Source organism: Lactuca serriola, chromosome 1 (genome assembly GCF_051521515.1).
Source record: "Lactuca serriola cultivar US96UC23 chromosome 1, Lser_US96UC23_V15, whole genome shotgun sequence".
NCBI classification, from domain to species: Eukaryota; Viridiplantae; Streptophyta; class Magnoliopsida; order Asterales; family Asteraceae; genus Lactuca; species Lactuca serriola.
Genome location: NC_136408.1, coordinates 77,398,483 through 77,410,507, shown reverse-complemented (window position 1 = coordinate 77,410,507; position 12,025 = coordinate 77,398,483). Strand labels below are relative to the sequence as shown.

Here is a 12,025-nt window from a genome sequence, read left to right as displayed (position 1 = left end):
AATCATTCTCTTCGTACTATATCTCGATTCCCGATTTATGACGACTGACTAATTGAACAAATTAGCCCTAGCCCGGCCGAGCATTTACGTTTGTCATCACTAAATCATCGAGGGGCCCAAAGATATCGCTTTTATCCTACTTCGGATAAAAGGAACAGATAAACTTTGATACAATGCTTGCTTGCACTCACTAACCAAATCACACACAACAATATGTTTTATAACACCAAGTTACTAGTGTGTTTACATATTATCAATGTGCAACCGATTTGCAAGATACAACTCACACATCTCGGTTTCAAGAATATAAGATGTTATCGTCTCACCAATCACTCGTGATACAATTCATGGAGTGATCCAAGTGAGCGTGGGTTTAATCCAATGCTCAAATCATATTCATAAGCACTCATGAACGTTGCAGCAAACATTTGCTTATGTCTAATACTTTTCTAGACATTCCACACACCAATTCACGACAGTCTTCATTCATATCTACTTCCAACATATGAATAACTGTGGCCCGTTTGAATAATTCGATTATTCTTAATAAACTCAATTATTCTGGAAGTCAAAACATGCAAATGTGAAACACAAGAATAATACTAATCCCATATGGCCTCAACCCTTTGAGCATAAATAAAACCCCATTTTATTTATCACCATATTGATTACTCATTATTTGTCGTTTCGGGTAATCAACTTCTTACTTGAATTATTACACTTGTCCCATGTTCTTAGCATGCACACAATGTTTACCTATGGTTCTTACTTTGTGAAATAGATCACATTGAACACATTTCCAATCATTCTCATTTCACAACTCCAAATCCTTTTCCATAAGTGAAAGAATATCAAATTCTTGCTACTTATAGAATATGCTAGATTCTAACATTCTATGCAACTTATCCTTTCGTAATATCACTGCACCAAAGTCACAAAGACTATTGCCAATGATATTACAAAGTCTTCTATCGGAGATTGTTACAAGACAATTCCTTAAATATGATGCCTCTCACTCAAAGTACATTCCTTTGAACATCCTTTTGCATAAAAGTTTCTAATCTAGTCATAGATTTTCAATATTCAATTCCCAATATGGACACATTTCCATATTTTCCATATGACAACTCATTCTTAATAGAATCTTATCTAATCATAATATGGTCCATCCAATATGGAAACATTTCCATATTTTCCAATACTATACTTCCAACTACTCACAAGCAACCAATCCTCGTCGAACTTTGGATTGTCCTTTGATAGTTGTTTAATTATTTTAGTCAAAACCAATTCTAGTCCTTTTTCCCTCTAAATGCGCTAGACATTTGGAAAATTTTAGAATGGTCAAACATTAAAGCATTTGCAATCGATCCTATACCCGAAGCGTATGGGACACGACGCATAATGTTTTATTTGCTATGTTCTCAAAATTCGAATTGTGAAGAGGAATGCCGTAATCATAATCGAAATTTTAAGAACACACTATGTACCTTTGACTAAGTTTATTAACATTTCTCAACCTAATCCTTTAGATTTGAAATGAAGCATAATATTCTCTCCCTTAATTATAGCAAAACAACCTTTCAACTCTTATAACTTTGTAAAGTATGACTCTTGTTTTCTATAATTAATATTGCTAACTTGCAATACATGCCTTAATAATCATACAATCATAACTTTTATGCTCCCACTATCATGATGATTATTATAAAACATAACACTTATGCTCCCACTAGCTTCGACATGTATTCATAAACATCTTAACTTTCAGAAAAACAATACTTATTGAATTTCTTAAATTCATGTTTCTAATACTTAGTGCTTTGATAATCTTTTATCAAGACTTCTTGAACTTATACACCTTTGCCTTAGATAGTTCATATGTGTGTGTAAACAATTGCCAAACCTCACAATTCAAATTATGGAAAAGGATACTGTAACCATAATCGAATTCGAGAATGCAATTTTACAATCACTATCTTCTTAAAATCTTTCTTAGTGAAAGCATTTCCTCACAATCATTTTCACGAAGGAGGAAATCTTATGACACTTAGATTTAACCGGTGTATGTGTTCCTATCCATGTGAATTTGTTAAAACCAAAGTTTACGACAAATTCAAACTCATATGGATCGAACTTTCTTAATCTTGATTTCTTGCCTTATGGTAGCACAGCTGCCCACCATGTCTTCCAAGTAGTTAAGCAGCTCACCTTTTCCTATCAATGTACCTTCCATTGATCAAGGTCCTTGCCTTTTATGCATTTAAATGAGAACTCATAGGACTCACATGCATAATTATCTCGATTGGAACGACATAGAAACAAAATAATGTCAACACGATAGGTTGTAAACCTCAACTCGTGTGCTAGTGATGATCGATAAGGTTTATTTGATTTGTTCTTGAAACCTTTCAAGACCATTAAGACTCCCACTTACTCCTTGACATATAAGATTCTCTTGTCAATAACCATTTCTTGACAAACAAATATTCAAGAGTTAGTGTAGCTCTTATCAAGACAAAACACTTCATAACTTTGGTCCTAGTTGGTCTTTGTCTTATCCAAGACATCACAACTTACCACAATTGATGAATGTTATAAACCTTCTTAATTCTTGCCACTCATTGTCACAATCTTAACTCTAAGACTTGTTTTGGAACGAAGTATGATTGACTTTATGATTTTAACCATTTCTTCAATTCTTGATTCCTCTTCTTAGACATACAATTGTACTAAGACTCACTTAGAGGATCAATTGAGATATGGTTCTTAATCATTAAGACCTATCATAAAGCATAAAAGCTACTCTCCCTTCTTCTTAGAATGGAGAAACTTTTATCTTTCTGCCTACTCGATTCTTCTTATTCGTTCTGCTATTGATTTAAACATTTTCAATCAATTCAGAATTACACTTAATCTTATAAGTATAATAATATTTACTAAACCTTTAGTAAATCATGACGAATATCTTGTTACTCTTATGGTGGACTTTGATCAACACACAACTTTGTGTACTCGATCTCCTAGTCCTTCAGTTGACACTTTGTCAATGAATTAGTCTAATTTCCAAATACAAAATTTCTCATTCACGTGCATCCATGTTGCATGATTCCAAGTTTCTGTCCAATTGAAACTTGGGCGATGAGAAACTCTCCCCATTTGGTAAACTCTCGACTTTCCATAAATAACATAATAAGAACCAAATCCATTATTGTCAATAATAGAAACATCCAAACATCAATTTTTCATATACGCCATTGCAAGGATAAATAAATAATATAAAAATCAAAATTTATTTTATTGCGGAAAAATTTTGTCCTTACAATGCAATTCATTGAAAAACTATGCTAATACATCTTTCTTAGCAATCTAATTCTAACTCTAAGTAGTAGCTCAAGAATCTAATCTTCGAGAAATGCGATCGAAATCCATTCTTTCACAGTTAGATTTTGCTCACTTCTTCCCTTAAGCTTCCTTTCTTATCTTCGATCCTACAAAACATCAATTGTAATCTTATCACATTATGTATTAAGAATCTAGAATAGAAGCTTAAAAGAGTTAGTCAATGGCTTTTACCTAAAGCAAAGCCATACGTTTTGACTCTCCCATCTCTTAGATCTCTTAGGTAAATAGGGCAACTTCGTCTCTAATGCTCCTTCTATTGGTAATAAAAGCAAATTGACTCTATTGGAATAGGATATGGAACTACTTCAGACATTGCCTTTCTCTTATGATCAAACTTTTCAACCATTACATGTCTTTCGTTGCCATTGTCTACATCCATAGAAGTCTCGAAGGCAGATTCACCAATCAACTTTGTTTTTCTATTGCGCCAAATCATTGCTGATTCAGGAGCAATAAGCATATAGGTGAGATCTATAAGAGTCACGTCGTAGTTCATCATATAGTACTCTTTTACGAACTCACTATATGAGTTAGGAAGTGACTGAAGAACTCAAAGATAGAAGAATTGGAAGAAGACATTTAAGAGTTTTGAAAAAAAGATACTCAAAGATAGAAGAATTGGATTTAGTTGTCATAAATTAAGGGTTGTAAGATTTTATTTATAGGTAAAAAAAGAAAAAGAAAATGAATTTAAAGAAATTTGACTGTTCAAACTTGGGAAGAGAGAAAGAAAGAAAGAGAAGATGCGACCATTTCTAGCCACGTGCAGCCAAACCACATTGAAGACCGCAAGGCGGGGCAGTGTTCCCCCACTGCCACTGTGACAAACCGTAGGGCTTATCATATCCACACCCCCAAGCCTTATAAACTCAACTTTAAAGTAATATACTTAATATTTGAAATATAAAACTTATTAATAAACTAATTTTATAAATTATAATGATCCAAAACTAAATAATACACAAACAAAAAACAAATCATGATGTCGTAAGAAACTAGTTTCATCGTTTGACCAAAAGGGAATATCTCTATCGTGGAAGTGTTATTTTTTATGATCCACAATTTTCTTATAACAAGACTGAATCTTAGGCGTTCATTTTTGTGTTTTAGCTTCTGTTATATGATATCGAAGTTCAGTTTGAGTACGCATTATTTCAAAGTCGGCCAACTTGAAATCACCATAGAAATATACAAGTATTATTTATGCCGCATGGGTTAAATTATCTAATTGTCCGTTTGCAAGTAACTCTACAGTAAGTACAAACTTCAATCCTTTCTTTCCAAATACACAAGTCCAAATCTTCATTTTTTTCGACAATATCTATAGATGACCAACTATTTAAGTCCAATAGGGGTCGAACGAAACCTTGCACACAATTTACACGAAAATGGCACAACTAAATCTTCTTTTACTCTTGAAGTTATCTTTAATTATATTAGTAGCAGTATCTTGCGTGTCTGGAAAACATTTTCGAGCAGCCAAGTTGGGCGCTAAAAATCGATTGATGCCCACAAAAGTTGATCCTGGAAGTATAAACGACTCACAACAATATGAGGTTTATAACTATACGCAAACATTGGATCATTTCAATTTTAATCCAGAGAGTTACACGACCTTTCAACAACGTTATGTCGTGGATAGTAAATATTGGGGTGGGCCCACTAACAGTTCCCCTATTTTTCTTTATACGGGTGAGGAGACTAACATCATGGGAGATGTAAAATTTGCCGGGTTTGTGCGTGTGCTTGCTTCTCGATTTAAAGGTCTTGTGGTCTATATTGAGGTATGTTTGTGTGTCAAATTATTTTCTTATTGTGTAGTAAACATTTTGTGGATTCATGACTTGTATATGTATTTGTAGCATCGTTATTATGGGACTTCCATGCCATTTGGATCGAAAGATGAAGCATATAAAAATGCTAGCACTCTTGGATACTTTACTTCGGAGCAAGCTTTAGCTGATTACGCTCAAATAATCATCGATGTTAAAAAAAACATGTCAGCAGAAAATTGTCCAGTCATAGCTATCGGAGCATCATATGGTGGAAGTAAGATATCATATCTTTTTCTTTTTCTCACTTAGTAGTTAGTATTGGTAAACATATAGTGGTACTAATTTTTTTTTTTGTCAAACCATGTAGGATACCAACTATAGTTGGTATATAAATTTGTTACCACTACAATATATTTCATTGCCCACAAATTTAGTTTGTACAAATTGATATGGTAATGCCAAATTTTTGTATTTTTTTATTATAATATTAAAGACAAGTAAATACACCGGGTAATTTCTACGTTTATCAAAAAAATGAATTATGTATTTTTTATAATTTAATAAAGAATTCTGTTAAAGTAACATTTTAATTTATCTTAATTTAACATGATTTGTGTTGAGGAACCTTTTAAGATTGGAGAAGTTTTTAAAATTTAACTTTGTTGTTTTTATACGTTGGAATTTGTTTTTTTTTTTTTTAAAATATAAAATACAAGACTTCAAATGAAAGAAAGGACTATGAATGATATTTTGTGTTTTTGGAAAGAAAGAAACGGGAATATGAATTATTCCATTAAGCCCACTCAAGCTTGTAGTTTTCATGGGCCCACCCAAGTTTGTAGTCTTCATGGATCCACCATAGGTTACATTTACATCATTAAATTTTTATATTCGAAATGGGTATATGTCAAATCTTAATTTTCCACATAAGTGAAAACCATATGCCGATAGAATTCTCACGAAATGAAGACTCTAGAATATATATAGAGTTAGACTAATATATCCTAATTCCACAAAATTCAATCATAGGGTGATCTGTCTATTCAGAACAAAAAATTATGAATAATTTTTGTAACTTTTTCTAGTAAATGAATACTTTTATCAAGTAAAAACAACTTCTTATATATACTTTTTATTTCTATAGTTTAAATGAAAAAAAAAACATTTAATTGCAAATAAACCTTGTTTATAAAAACATCTTTTATTCTCTCAAATTTAGTGCTTGCTTCATGGTTTCGCATGAAATATCCACACGCTGCGGAGCATTGGCGGTTTCAGCTCCAATCCTCTATTTTATGGGCCTCACTCCTGAAAACGGTTATGCTTCTATCGTTTCAACAGATTGGAATGTAAGTAAAACCCAAAGTTATTTCATTTGAGTCCTTTTAAAATGTCTTTAGTGTCACAAAGTATACAACTTTTAATACATATAGAGTACAAGCACCACTTGCTACAACACCATAAGAGAATCATGGTTCGAAATTGATCGAGTTGCTGCACAACCCCAAGGCCTTTCAAGCCTCTCGCGAATGTTCAACACTTGCATGTAACGATTCTAGCCATTTCTTATTATCATTAATTCTGCTCAAATATATTTTTGTTTTCTAACATTATATCCCGGTTTTGAAGGCCGTTGAACACAACACAGGATCTAACATACAACTTGGAGGGTATATATGACGTTCTTGCTCAGTATGATAACCCTAAGGATAACTATTTACAAACTTTTTGTAATGCAACTGGAGAAAAGACTTACATTCTCGACAAAATCATGGCCGGAGTTCGTGCAATATATGGAACAATTTGCAATGACATATATGATATGAGCTTCAACAAAGATTTTGGATGGGATTGGCAGGTATATATATTAATTTACTTTGTAAGATATATATCGAATACAACATTGATTTACTATGTGGCATGGAACACATTAAAAGTTTTTAAACCTAGTTGTGACACCTTATTAAGACTACCGTTAACCTTTTACTAACTAGTTTTTTTTTTTTTCATAACAAAGTCATGTACAGAAATGGTAATGCCAATGGGACAAGGAGAAAACGATACGATGTTCCAAGCGAATCCTTTTGATTTGGATGAATACACCAAGGAATGCCAACAAGTCTTTGGTGTCACACCAAGACCTTATTGGGCACCTATAGAATTCGGAGGTTATGTATGTGAATTATCTCTTCATTCATTCACTATATTGTTATTTGTAGTTTAACCATTTTATATAATAAATCTTATAATTGCGAACACATATTGTAAATAGGGTATAAAAACTCTGCTTGAAAAGTTCGCAAGCAACATTATCTTCTCCAATGGTTTAAGAGATCCATATAGTTCTGGAGGGTATGTTTTCAACCTCATGGTTCCCATGCTAAAAACATCATTAAGATTCTAAGTTTTCTTATTTGTTGCAGCGTTCTTCAAAACATATCAGACACGGTTGTCGCAATATCTACACAAGAAGGTAAATTGGCTTTTGCATTTTATATTTGTTTCGAATAAAAGTTAAAATAATTATTTGGTTACTCGTTTGAATCGAATCTTATATCAATTGTCTTGGTTTAGTCCAGATAATATATCTTTTTTATATTGTCATGTGCTTTAGGACACCATTGCTTGGACATAGCAACTCCAGATGCTACGGATCCGGACTGGCTGGTTGAACAGAGGAACACTGAGATCAACATAATTGAAGGGTGGCTCTCAAAGTATACTGTCCCTAGTGCTAATTAGTGACAAAAAGATTTACAATCAAATTTATCTAGAACAAATCTCTTATCATTTATACATCTGGTGACTATTATTGAAAACTTATCGAGAGTTCTAACTGTTTTTGTTGTAAAACATAAGTGTTAGATATAAAACATAGGGAAACTACAATAAAGTCCCTACATATTAGCCTCATAATCGATTTAGTTCCTATATATTTTTTTTATTCAATTAAGTCCCAAATACCGGTAATCGTATTCAATTTAACCCTTTGACCCGGTCAACAGGTCATCCAACTTTCAAAAATTACATTTTTGGCCCAGATTTCAAAATTTATTACAAATTTGGTCCAAAATTTACACTTTTGGCCCGGATTTTAAATTTTTTTACAAATTTGGTCCAAACTTTACCTTTTTTGCCCAAATTTTAGAATTTTATTATGAATTCATCCTAATTTTAGTTTTTTTTGCAACTTTTTTTTCAAAAAATTGTTTCTAATATGTTTTTTCTTTATAAAATCATATTTATACAAAAAAATATATTTTTTCACATAAAAATCTTATATTTTCTAGATAAAAACTTTTTTTTAAAATTTTTTTGTATATGAAATATCTAGTTATAAAAATATGTATTTATTTAGTATATAAATATACATAAATTGGTTTTTATAAAAAAAATGTATACAAACACCTATCACCTTTATATATATATTATATATATATATATATATATATATATATATATATATATATATATATATATATATATATGCACACAAACAGGTGTGTATCTATATTTTTTTTATAAAATCGTGTTTGTTTATATTTTTTTTTATAAAAAGCTGTTTGAATAATTTTTTATATAATACGTGTTCGTATACATTTTATAAAAACGTGTTTGAATAAGATTTTATATAATACGTGTTTGTATATATTTTATAAAATTGTGTTTGCATACATTTTATAAAATGTATACAAACACGTATTATATAAAAAAATATTCAAACACGTTTTTATAAAAAAAATATATAAACAAACACGATTTTATAAAAAAAATATAGATAAAATAGGTGCTTGTATACATTTTTTTTTTGTAAAATACGTTTTTGTATACATTTTTTTTTGTAAAATACGTTTTTGTATACATTTTTTTTTATAAAAACGGATTTCTATATATTTATATACTTAATAAATACTTATTTTTATAACTAAATATTTCATATACAAAAAACTTTTTTAAAAAAAGTTTTATATAGAAAATATAAGATTTTTATGTGAAAATATATATTTTTTTTTGTATAAATATGATTTTATAAAGAAAAAACATATTAGAAACAATTTTTTGAAAAAAAAAGTTGCAAAAAAAACTAAAATTATATGAATTCATAATAAAATTCTAAAATTTGGGCAAAAAAGGTAAAGTTTGACCAAATTTGTAAAAAAAATTTAAAATCCGGGCCAAAAGTGTAAATTTTGGACCAAATTTGTAACAAATTTTGAAATCTGGGCCAAAATGTAATTTTTGAAAGTTGGATGACCTGTTGACCGGGTCAAAGGGTTAAATTGAATACGATTACCGGTATTTGGACTTAATTGAATAAAAAAAATATATAGGGACTAAATCGATTATGAGGCTAATATGTAGGGACTTTATTGTAGTTTTCCCTAAAACATATGAATCAAAGGATACAAATTATCCATATAAGTCGTATCAGGATACCATAAAACTCATTGAGAACCCCCCCCCCCCCCCCCCCCCCCCCCCCCACACACACACACACACATATATATATATATATATATATATATATATATATATATATATATATATATATATATATATATATATATATATAAGAAAAATTGCAGAATTTATGGAATAATTAATTCTCTAAACTTTAAAAATCTGATTTTTTGGATAATAAATATATTTAGTCGGACATTCTAAAAGAATGTGTTTATGATTATCTTACAAAAAAACATTAAATTCTTACATATATTATTAAAATTAATAAGTTTTAATGAATACAAATTTTATATGAAATGAATTTTAATATATTAAAATCAGTAATTACATTCATTCTTAACAAATATGGCTATGAACATACATAATTGACATTCATTCTGAAAGAATATAACTAATAATGGTTAACAATTATATTTATTCTTTAACAGTTATATTTATTCACAACAAGCCGAAACGTACCAGAGAATGATTCCCGTAGAGAAAGTTTGCTACAGAGGTTGAGGTTTAGGTTGCCTCGAGTCGATACCGCCTCTAGGCTGAGTCAATTTATGGAAGAGGGCATGAGATTTCGCTCTTTGTAAATGACGAAATTGCTCCATTTTTGACCTAATCTGGCAAAAAATGATAAATTGTTAAGGCTTTTTTTTATTTGAATCATAATTATATACTGTTACATGATGGAGAATGAAGACGGCATGGTTATTTAGGTTTAGCATTTAAAGGAAAGTAATCCAAAATTTTAGGGATTAATTAAATATTTATTTAATTATCAAAATTAATTAAAAAGCAAGATTACAATTTTATCTTGATTTAGGGTTTTGAAATGATTGGTCCACAATGATTCCTACATCAACACAATACTTAGTTAGAACACTTAAACATACCTTTATATATATATATATATATATATATATATATATATATATATATATATATATATATATATATATATATATATATAGGGTTAGGTTCATGTGAGACCACTATATTTTGTGATATAGGGAGATTCAATCCTATTAACTCATTTTGAAGATAAAAAAAAACTTTTTTTAAATGCAAAATAATTGAAAATTTTCGATTTTTTTTTAAAAAAAAATATTATTTTCGTCACTTTTTTTATCCAATAATAATAATAATAATAATAATAATAATAATAATAAAATTACCATTTTTTTGAAATATCTGTGAAATATTGTAATAAAATATTAGAATATTGTAGTAGAATATTAGAGTATTTTATATATATTTGACAAATCTCCTAAAATACTAGAATATTCTAACATTCTAAAAATCACATTGGAATATTACACTAATAATTAAAAAAAAAGAGTTTTTGGATTTTTCCTTTTATTTTGCATTTTAAAATTATTTTTAGATTGCATTTCATGGTCTAACAAAATTAACATGCTCTCAAATAAACTTAATCATACATATATATATATATATATATATATATATATATATATATATATATATATATATATATATATATATATATATATATATATAACCAAGATCAATTGTGAATGGGTAAATTTGAATCACTACAAAACATGCAGGAACCCAACAAGAAAGCTAAGAAAATAGAAGGTTCAATCTCTAATAGCAATTCAAACATATGTATAATAGCAATTCAAACATATGTACATTACAAGTATCAATTCATATTAAAATTCACCACTGATTTAAGTTAACATTTTTTTTTATTGTAATAGGTTTAAATCAGAGCTCAAATTAATTATATTCAAGTTTTGTTCAAATACAACATGAAAAGAGGACAAATAATCATTTTGACAATGCTTCAGTCAATAGTCGTCTTTGTGTAGTGGTTTACTCTGACACATGTAATTGTTTACTTACATTAATAGTAGTTCTTGTTTATGTAACACCCAAAGTCTTGAAAGCCCAGAAAGTAAAGGAAACCCTAGATTTAAGGGGGACTCGGCGAGTCCAAGGAGGAACTCGGCGAGTCCGAGCGGGATCTGAGTCGTGGAGTAAGTGACCGACTCGGCGAGTCGGCCAAGGTGACTCGGCAAGTCTGGTCTGTGCGAGGAAAACCCTAAATCCGGGGCTTGGAGCCTATTTAAACGTCTCATTCTTCTTCCTAGGGCTTCTTTACTGCCTCTCCAACCCAGAATACGAACCTTAAACCGCCATTTTTGCTTATTCAAGCTCTTTGCCATTTTGTGGGTGATTTGAAGGAAGAAGAAGGGAAGGAATCATTGAGGCTTCAAGGAACTGCAGCAAATCCGAAGTTGAAGGACCTTTCAGAGCACTTGAAGGTAATAAGTCGCTTCCTTCATCCAGATCTACTTTGGTTATAAGTTTTGGGGCTTTTAAGCCATGTCTAAGTTTAATCTCGAGCTTGAAGTCCAGATCTG

General features: G+C 30.2%; 1 pseudogene across 1 annotated transcript; it reads left to right on the top strand.

The window, feature by feature from the left end:
• The first annotated feature begins 4,531 nt into the window (after window positions 1-4,531).
• LOC145069534 (uncharacterized) lies at window positions 4,532-8,279 on the top strand (annotated as a pseudogene). The gene is made up of 9 exons (XR_013689548.1): window positions 4,532-5,189; window positions 5,268-5,454; window positions 6,400-6,529; window positions 6,614-6,726; window positions 6,810-7,038; window positions 7,198-7,353; window positions 7,453-7,532; window positions 7,604-7,653; window positions 7,795-8,279. The product of XR_013689548.1 is annotated as an uncharacterized LOC145069534 (transcript).
• The last annotated feature ends 3,746 nt before the right edge of the window (window positions 8,280-12,025 follow it).